The following is a 9,935-nucleotide window of genomic DNA, read 5'->3' as shown; positions in this document are numbered from 1 at the left end:
TGTTGACATGTGGCAAGACACTCCTCGGGGCGCGTCTTGCTTGGGCCTCTCTCATGGAGGCCCTCAGTCAGACCCATTGTTGACATGTGGCAAGACGCTCCTCGGGGCGCGTATTGCTTGGGCCTCTCTCCTGGATGCCCTCTGTCAGACCCAGTGTTGACATGTGGCAAGACTCTCCTCGGGGCCCGTCTTGCTTGGGCTTCTCTCATGGAGGCCCTCAGTCAGACCCATTGTTGACATGTGTCAAGACGCTCCTCGGGGCGTGTCTTGCTTGGGCCTCTCTCCTGGAGGCGCTCAGTCAGACCCAGTGTTGACATGTGGCAAGACGCTCCTCGGGGTGCTTCTTGCTTGGGCTTCTCTCCTGGAGGCCCTCAGTCAGACCCATTGTTGACATGTGGCAAGACGCTCCTCGGGGTACGTCTTGCTTGGGCCTCTCTCCTGGAGGCGCTCAGTCAGACCGAGTAGTGACATGTGGCAAGACGCTCCTCGGGGCGCGTCTTGCTGGGGCTTCTCTCATGGAGGCACTCAGTCAGACCCAGTGTTGACATGTGGCAAGACGCTCCTCGGGGCGCGTGTTGCTTGGACCTCTCTCCTGGAGGCGCTCAGTCAGACCGAGTAGTGACATGTGGCAAGACGCTCCTCGGGGCGCGTCTTGCTTGGGCCTCTCTCCTGGAGGCGCTCAGTCAGACCCAGTGTTGACATGTGGCAAGACGCTCCTCGGGGCGCGTCTTGCTTGGGCTTCTCTCCTGGAGAGCCTCAGTCAGACCCATTGTTGACATTTGGCAAGACGCTCCTCGGGGCGCTTCTTGCTTGGGCCTCTCTCCTGGAGGCGCTCAGTCAGACCGAGTGCTGACATGTGTCAAGACGCTCCTCGGGCGTTTCTTGCTTGGGCCTCTCTCCTGGAGGCGCTCAGTCAGACCCAGAGGTGACATGTGGCAAGACGCTCCTCGGGCCTCTCTCCTGGAGGCGCTCAGTCAGACACAGTGTTGACATGTGGCAAGACGCTCCTCGGGGCGCGTCTTTCTTGGGCCTCTCTCCTGGAGGTGCTCAGTCAGACCCAGTGTTGACATGTGGCAAGACGCTCCTCGGGGCGCGTCTTGCTGGGGCTTCTCTCATGGAGGCACTCAGTCAGACCCAGTGTTGACATGTGGCAAGATGCTCCTCGGGGCACGTCATGCTTGGGCCTCTCTCCTGGAGGCGCTCAGTCAGACCCAGAGGAGACATGTGTCAAGTCGCTCCTCGGGGCGCGTCTTGCTTGGGCCTCTCTCCTGGAGGCGCTCAGTCAGACCGAGTGCTGACATGTGGCAAAACGCTCCTCGGGGCGCGTCTTGCTTGGGCCTCTCTCCTGGAGGCGCTCAGTCAGACCCAGTGTTGACATGTGGCAAGACGCTCCTCGGGGCACATCGTGCTTTGGCCTCTCTCCTGGAGGCGCTCAGTCAGACCGAGTGCTGACATGTGGCAAAACGCTCCTCGGGGCGCGTCTTATTTGGGCCTCTCTCCTGGAGGCCCTCATTCAGACCCAGTGTTGACATGTGGCAAGACGCTCCTCGGGGCGCGTCTTGCTTGGGCTTCTCTCCTGGAGGCCCTCAGTCAGACCCATTGTTGACATGTGGCAAGACGCTCCTCGGGGCACGTCTTGCTTGGGCCTCTCTCCTGGAGGCTCTCAGTCAGACAGAGTAGTGACATGTGGCAAGACGCTCCTCGGGGCGCGTCTTGCTTGGACCTCCCTCCTGGAGGCGCTCAGTCAGACCGAGTAGTGACATGTGGCAAGACGCTCCTCGGGGCGCGTCTTGCTTGGACCTCTCTCCTGGAGGCGCTCAGTTAAACCGAGTAGTGACATGTGGCAAGACGCTCCTCGGGGCGCGTCTTGCTGGGGCCTCTCTCCTGGAGGAGCTCAGTGAGACCCAGTGGTGACACGTGGCAAGACGCTCCTCGGGGCGCGTCTTGCTTGGGCCTCTCTCCTGGAGGTGCTCAGTCAGACCCAGTGTTGACATGTGTCAAGACGCTCCTCGGGGCGCATCTTGCTTTGGCCTCTCTCCTGGAGGCGCTCAGTCAGACCGAGTGCTGACATGTGGCAAGAAGCTCCTCGGGGCGCGTCTTCCTTGGGCTTCTCTCCTGGAGGCCCTCAGTCAGACCCATTGTTGACATGTGGCAAGACGCTCCTCGGGGCGTGTATTGCTTGGGCCTCTCTCCTGGATGCCCTCTGTCAGACCCAGTGTTGACATGTGGCAAGACTCTCCTCGGGGCGCGTCTTGCTTGGGCCTCTCTCCTGGAGGCGCTCAGTCAGACCCAGTGTTCACATGTGGCAAGACGCTCCTCGGGGCGCGTCTTGCTTGGGCCTCTCTCCTGGAGGCGCTCAGTCAGACCCAGTGTTGACATGTGGCAAGACGCTCCTCGGGGCGCGTCTTGCTTGGGCCTCTCTCCTGGAGGTGCTCAGTCAGACCGAGTGCTGACATGTGGCAAGACGCTCCTCGGGGCGCGTCTTGCTTGGGCTTCTCTCCTGGAGGCCCTCAGTCAGACCCATTGTTGACATGTGGCAAGACGCTCCTCGGGGTGCGTCTTATTTGGGCCTCTCTCCTGGAGGCCCTCATTCAGACCCAGTGTTGACATGTGGCAAGACGCTCCTCGGGGCGCGTCTTGCTTGGGCTTCTCTCCTGGAGGCCCTCAGTCAGACCCATTGTTGACATGTGGCAAGACGCTCCTCGGGGCACGTCTTGCTTGGGCCTCTCTCCTGGAGGCTCTCAGTCAGACAGAGTAGTGACATGTGGCAAGACGCTCCTCGGGGCGCGTCTTGCTTGGACCTCCCTCCTGGAGGCGCTCAGTCAGACCGAGTAGTGACATGTGGCAAGACGCTCCTCGGGGCGCGTCTTGCTTGGGCCTCTCTCCTGGAGGCGCTCAGTCAGACCCAGTGTTGACATGTAGCAAGACACTCCTCGGGGCGCTTCTTGCTTGGGCCTCTCTCATGGAGGCCCTCTGTCAGACCCAGTGTTGACATGTGTCAAGACGCTCCTCGGGGCGCATCTTGCTTTGGCCTCTCTCCTGGAGGCGCTCAGTCAGACCGAGTGCTGACATGTGGCAAGAAGCTCCTCGGGGCGCGTCTTCCTTGGGCTTCTCTCCTGGAGGCCCTCAGTCAGACCCATTGTTGACATGTGGCAAGACGCTCCTCGGGGCGCGTATTGCTTGGGCCTCTCTCCTGGATGCCCTCTGTCAGACCCAGTGTTGACATGTGGCAAGACTCTCCTCGGGGCGCGTCTTGCTTGGGCTTCTCACATGGAGGCCCTCAGTCAGACCCAGTGTTGACATGTGTCAAGACGCTCCTCGGGGCGTGTCTTGCTTGGGCCTCTCTCCTGGATGCGCTCAGTCAGACCCAGTGTTGACATGTGGCAAGATGCTCCTCGGGGCGCTTCTTTCTTGGGCTTCTCTCCTGGAGGCCCTCAGTCAGACCCATTGTTGACATGTGGCAAGACGCTCCTCGGGGCACGTCTTGCTTGGGCCTCTCTCCTGGAGGCGCTCAGTCAGACCGAGTAGTGACATGTGACAAGACGCTCCTCGGGGCGCTTCTTGCTTGGGCTTCTCTCCTGGAGGCCCTCAGTCAGACCCAGTGTTGACATGTGGCAAGACGCTCCTCGGGGCACGTCTTGCTTGGGCCTCTCTCCTGGAGGCGCTCAGTCAGACCCAGTGTTGACATGTGGCAAGACGCTCCTCGGGGCGCGTCTTGCTTGGGCCTCTCTCCTGGAGGTGCTCAGTCAGACCGAGTGCTGACATGTGGCAAGACGCTCCTCGGGGCGCGTCTTGCTTGGGCTTCTCTCCTGGAGGCCCTCAGTCAGACCCATTGTTGACATGTGGCAAGACGCTCCTCGGGGCGCGTTTTATTTGGGCCTCTCTCCTGGAGGCCCTCATTCAGACCCAGTGTTGACATGTGGCAAGACGCTCCTCGGGGCGCGTCTTGCTTGGGCTTCTCTCCTGGAGGCCCTCAGTCAGACCCATTGTTGACATGTGGCAAGACGCTCCTCGGGGCACGTCTTGCTTGGGCCTCTCTCCTGGAGGCGCTCAGTCAGACAGAGTAGTGACATGTGGCAAGACGCTCCTCGGGGCGCGTCTTGCTTGGACCTCCCTCCTGGAGGCGCTCAGTCAGACCGAGTAGTGACATGTGGCAAGACGCTCCTCGGGGCGCGTCTTGCTGGGGCCTCTCTCCTGGAGGAGCTCAGTCAGACCCAGTGGTGACACGTGGCAAGACGCTCCTCGGGGCGCGTCTTGAATGGGCCTCTCTCCTGGAGGCGCTCAGTCAGACCCAGTGTTGACATGTGGCAAGACACTCCTCGGGGCGCTTCTTGCTTGGGCCTCTCTCATGGAGGCCCTCTGTCAGACCCAGTGTTGACATGTGTCAAGACGCTCCTCGGGGCGCATCTTGCTTTGGCCTCTCTCCTGGAGGCGCTCAGTCAGACCGAGTGCTGACATGTGGCAAGAAGCTCCTCGGGGCGCGTCTTCCTTGGGCTTCTCTCCTGGAGGCCCTCAGTCAGACCCATTGTTGACATGTGGCAAGACGCTCCTCGGGGCGCGTATTGCTTGGGCCTCTCTCCTGGATGCCCTCTGTCAGACCCAGTGTTGACATGTGGCAAGACTCTCCTCGGGGCGCGTCTTGCTTGGGCTTCTCACATGGAGGCCATCAGTCAGACCCAGTGTTGACATGTGTCAAGACGCTCCTCGGGGCGTGTCTTGCTTGGGCCTCTCTCCTGGATGCGCTCAGTCAGACCCAGTGTTGACATGTGGCAAGACGCTCCTCGGGGCGCTTCTTTCTTGGGCTTCTCTCCTGGAGGCCCTCAGTCAGACCCATTGTTGGCATGTGGCAAGACGCTCCTCGGGGCACGTCTTGCTTGGGCCTCTCTCCTGGAGGCGCTCAGTCAGACCGAGTAGTGACATGTGACAAGACGCTCCTCGGGGCGCTTCTTGCTTGGGCTTCTCTCCTGGAGGCCCTCAGTCAGACCCAGTGTTGACATGTGGCAAGACGCTCCTCGGGGCACGTCTTGCTTGGGCCTCTCTCCTGGAGGCGCTCAGTCAGACCCAGTGTTGACATGTGGCAAGACGCTCCTCGGGGCGCTTCTTGCTTGGGCTTCTCTCCTGGAAGCCCTCAGTCAGACCCATTGTTGACATGTGGCAAGACACTCCTCGGGGCACGTCTTGCTTGGGCCTCTCTCCTGGAGGCGCTCAGTCAGACCGAGTAGTGACATGTGGCAAGACGCTCCTCGGGGCGCGTCTTGCTGGGGCTCCTCTCATGGAGGCACTCAGTCAGACCCAGTGTTGACATGTGGCAAGACGCTCCTCGGGGCGCGTGTTGCTTGGACCTCTCTCCTGGAGGCGCTCAGTCAGACCCAGTGTTGACATGTGGCAAGACGCTCCTCGGGGCGCGTCTTGCTTGGGCTTCTCTCCTGGAGAGCCTCAGTCAGACCCATTGTTGACATGTGGCAAGACGCTCCTCGGGGCGCTTCTTGCTTGGGCCTCTCTCCTGGAGGCGCTCAGTCAGACCGAGTGCTGACATGTGGCAAGACGCTCCTCGGGGCGCGTCTTGCTGGGGCCTCTCTCCTGGAGGCGCTCAGTCAGACCCAGTGTTGACATGTGTCAAGACGCTCCTCGGGCGTTTCTTGCTTGGGCCTCTCTCCTGGAGGCGCTCAGTCAGATCCAGAGGTGACATGTGGCAAGACGCTCCTCGAGCCTCTCTCCTGGAGGCGCTCAGTCAGACCCAGTGTTGACATTTGGCAAGACGCTCCTCGGGGCGCGTCTTGCTTGGGCCTCTCTCCTGGAGGTGCTCAGTCAGACCCAGTGTTGACATGTGGCAAGACGCTCCTCGGGGCGCGTCTTGCTGGGGCTTCTCTCATGGTGGCACTCAGTCAGACCCAGTGTTGACATGTGGCAAGATGCTCCTCGGGGCACGTCTTGCTTGGGCCTCTCTCCTGGAGGCGCTCAGTCAGACCCAGAGGAGACATGTGTCAAGACGCTCCTCGGGGCGCGTCTTGCTTGGGCCTCTCTCCTGGAGGCGCTCAGTCAGACCCAGTGTTGACATGTGGCAAGACGCTCCACGGGGCGCGTCTTGCTTGGGCCTCTCTCCTGGAGGCGCTCAGTCAGACCGAGTGCTGACATGTGGCAAGACGCTCCTCTGGGCGCGTCTTGCTTGGGCTTCTCTCCTGGAGGCCCTCAGTCAGACCCATTGTTGACATGTGGCAAGACGCTCCTCGGGGCGCGTCTTATTTGGGCCTCTCTCATGGAGGCCCTCTGTCAGACCCAGTGTTGACATGTGTCAAGACGCTCCTCGGGGCGTGTCTTGCTTGGGCCTCTCTCCTGGATGCGCTCAGTCAGACCCAGTGTTGACATGTGGCAAGACGCTCCTCGGGGCGCTTCTTTCTTGGGCTTCTCTCCTGGAGGCCCTCAGTCAGACCCATTGTTGACATGTGGCAAGACGCTCCTCGGGGCACGTCTTGCTTGGGCCTCTCTCCTGGAGGCGCTCAGTCAGACCGAGTAGTGACATGTGACAAGACGCTCCTCGGGGCGCTTCTTGCTTGGGCTTCTCTCCTGGAGGCCCTCAGTCAGACCCAGTGTTGACATGTGGCAAGACGCTCCTCGGGGCACGTCTTGCTTGGGCCTCTCTCCTGGAGGCGCTCAGTCAGACCCAGTGTTGACATGTGGCAAGACGCTCCTCGGGGCGCTTCTTGCTTGGGCTTCTCTCCTGGAAGCCCTCAGTCAGACCCATTGTTGACATGTGGCAAGACACTCCTCGGGGCACGTCTTGCTTGGGCCTCTCTCCTGGAGGCGCTCAGTCAGACCGAGTAGTGACATGTGGCAAGACGCTCCTCGGGGCGCGTCTTGCTGGGGCTCCTCTCATGGAGGCACTCAGTCAGACCCAGTGTTGACATGTGGCAAGACGCTCCTCGGGGCGCGTGTTGCTTGGACCTCTCTCCTGGAGGCGCTCAGTCAGACCCAGTGTTGACATGTGGCAAGACGCTCCTCGGGGCGCGTCTTGCTTGGGCTTCTCTCCTGGAGAGCCTCAGTCAGACCCATTGTTGACATGTGGCAAGACGCTCCTCGGGGCGCTTCTTGCTTGGGCCTCTCTCCTGGAGGCGCTCAGTCAGACCGAGTGCTGACATGTGGCAAGACGCTCCTCGGGGCGCGTCTTGCTGGGGCCTCTCTCCTGGAGGCGCTCAGTCAGACCCAGTGTTGACATGTGTCAAGACGCTCCTCGGGCGTTTCTTGCTTGGGCCTCTCTCCTGGAGGCGCTCAGTCAGATCCAGAGGTGACATGTGGCAAGACGCTCCTCGAGCCTCTCTCCTGGAGGCGCTCAGTCAGACCCAGTGTTGACATTTGGCAAGACGCTCCTCGGGGCGCGTCTTGCTTGGGCCTCTCTCCTGGAGGTGCTCAGTCAGACCCAGTGTTGACATGTGGCAAGACGCTCCTCGGGGCGCGTCTTGCTGGGGCTTCTCTCATGGTGGCACTCAGTCAGACCCAGTGTTGACATGTGGCAAGATGCTCCTCGGGGCACGTCTTGCTTGGGCCTCTCTCCTGGAGGCGCTCAGTCAGACCCAGAGGAGACATGTGTCAAGACGCTCCTCGGGGCGCGTCTTGCTTGGGCCTCTCTCCTGGAGGCGCTCAGTCAGACCCAGTGTTGACATGTGGCAAGACGCTCCACGGGGCGCGTCTTGCTTGGGCCTCTCTCCTGGAGGCGCTCAGTCAGACCGAGTGCTGACATGTGGCAAGACGCTCCTCTGGGCGCGTCTTGCTTGGGCTTCTCTCCTGGAGGCCCTCAGTCAGACCCATTGTTGACATGTGGCAAGACGCTCCTCGGGGCGCATCTTATTTGGGCCTCTCTCATGGAGGCCCTCTGTCAGACCCAGTGTTGACATGTGTCAAGACGCTCCTCGGGGCACATCGTGCTTTGGCCTCTCTCCTGGAGGCGCTCAGTCAGACCGAGTGCTGACATGTGGCAAGAAGCTCCTCGGGGCGCGTCTTCCTTGGGCTTCTCTCCTGGAGGCCCTCAGTCAGACCCATTGTTGACATGTGGCAAGACGCTCCTCGGGGCGCGTATTGCTTGGGCCTCTCTCCTGGATGCCCTCTGTCAGACCCAGTGTTGACATGTGGCAAGACTCTCCTCGGGGCGCGTCTTGCTTGGGCTTCTCACATGGAGGCCCTCAGTCAGACCCAGTGTTGACATGTGTCAAGACGCTCCTCGGGGCGCGTCTTGCTTGGGCTTCTCTCCTGGAGGCCCTCAGTAAGACCCATTGTTGACATGTGGCAAGACTCTCCTCGGGGCGCGTCTTGCTTGGGCCTCTCTCCAGAAGGCCCTCAATCAGACCCAGTGTTGACACGTGGCAAGACGCTCCTCGGGGCATGTCTTGCTTGGGCCTCTCTCCTGGAGGCGCTCAGTCAGACTGAGTAGTAACATGTGGCCTGACGCTCCTCGGGGCACATCTTGCTTGGGCCTCTCTCCTGGAGGCGCTGAGTCAGACCCAGTTGTGACATGTGGCAAGACACTCCTCGGGGCGCGTCTTGCTTGGGCCTCTCTCCTGGAGGCCCTCTGTCAGACCCAGTGTTGACATGTGTCAAGACGCTCCACGGGGCGCGTCTTGCTTGGGCTTCTCTCCTGGAGGCCCTCAGTCAGACCCATTGTTGACATGTGGCAAGACGCTCCTCGGGGCGCGTCTTGCTTGGGCCTCTCTCCTGGAGGCGCTCGGTCAGACCGATTGCTGACATGTGGCAAGACGCTCCTCGGGCCACGTGTTGCTTGGGCTTCTTTCCTGGAGGCCCTCAGTCAGACCCATTGTTGACATGTGGCAAAACGCTCCTCGGGGCGCGTCTTGCTTGGGCCTCTCTCCTGGAGGCGCTCAGTCAGACCGAGTGCTGACATGTGGCAAGACGCTCCTCGGGGCGCGTATTGCTTGGGCTTCTCTCCTGGAGGTGCTCAGAAAGACCCAGTGTTGACATGTGACAAGACTCTCCTCGGGGCGCGTCTTGCTGGGGCCTCTCTCCTGGAGGCGCTCAATCAGACCCAGTGGTGACAAGTGGCAAGACGCTCCTCGGGGCGCGTCTTGCTTGGGCCTCTCTCCTGGAGGCGCTCAGTCAGACCCAGTGGTGACACGTGGCAAGACGCTCCTCGGGGCGCATCTTGCTTGGGCCTCTCTCCTGGAGGCGCTCAGTCAGACCCAGTGTTGACACGTGGCAAGACGCTCCTCGGGGCGCGTCTTGCTTGGGCCTCTCTCCCGGAGGCGCTCAGTCAGACCCAGTGTTGACATGTGGCAAGACACTCCTCGGGGCGCGTCTTGCTTGGGCCTCTCTCATGGAGGCCCTCTGTCAGACCCAGTGTTGACATGTGTCAAGACGCTCCTCGGGGCGCGTCTTGCTTTGGCCTCTCTCCTGGAGGCGCTCAGTCAGACCGAGTGCTGACATGTGTCAAGAAGCTCCTCGGGGCGCGTCCTGCTTGGGCTTCTCTCCTGGAGGCCCTCAGTAAGACCCATTGTTGACATGTGGCAAGACGCTCCTCGTGGCGCGTCTTGCTTGGGCCTCTCTCCAGAAGGCCCTAAATCAAACCCAGTGTTGACACGTGGCAAGACGCTCCTCGGGGCGCGTCTTGCTTGGGCCTCTCTCCTGGAGGCGCTCAGTCAGACTGAGTAGTGACATGTGGCCTGACGCTCCTCGGGGCGCGTGTTGCTTGGGCCTCTCTCCTGGAGGCGCTCAGTCAGACCAAGTGGTGACATGTGGCAAGACGCTCCTCGGGGCGCGACTTGCTTTGGCCTCTCTCCTGGAGGCCCTCTGTCAGACCCACAGTTAACATGTGTCAAGACGCTCCTCGGGGCGCGTCTTGCTTGGGCTTCTCTCCAGGAGGCCCTCAGTCAGACCCATTGTTGACATGTGGCAAGACGCTCCTCGGTCCGCGTGTTGCTTGGGCTTCTCTC

The sequence above is a fragment of the Nothobranchius furzeri genome, chromosome 2, assembly GCF_043380555.1.
Source record: "Nothobranchius furzeri strain GRZ-AD chromosome 2, NfurGRZ-RIMD1, whole genome shotgun sequence".
Taxonomy (NCBI): domain Eukaryota; kingdom Metazoa; phylum Chordata; class Actinopteri; order Cyprinodontiformes; family Nothobranchiidae; genus Nothobranchius; species Nothobranchius furzeri.
The sequence above is the reverse complement of the archived record's forward strand: the minus strand, read 5'-3'. Positions refer to the sequence as shown.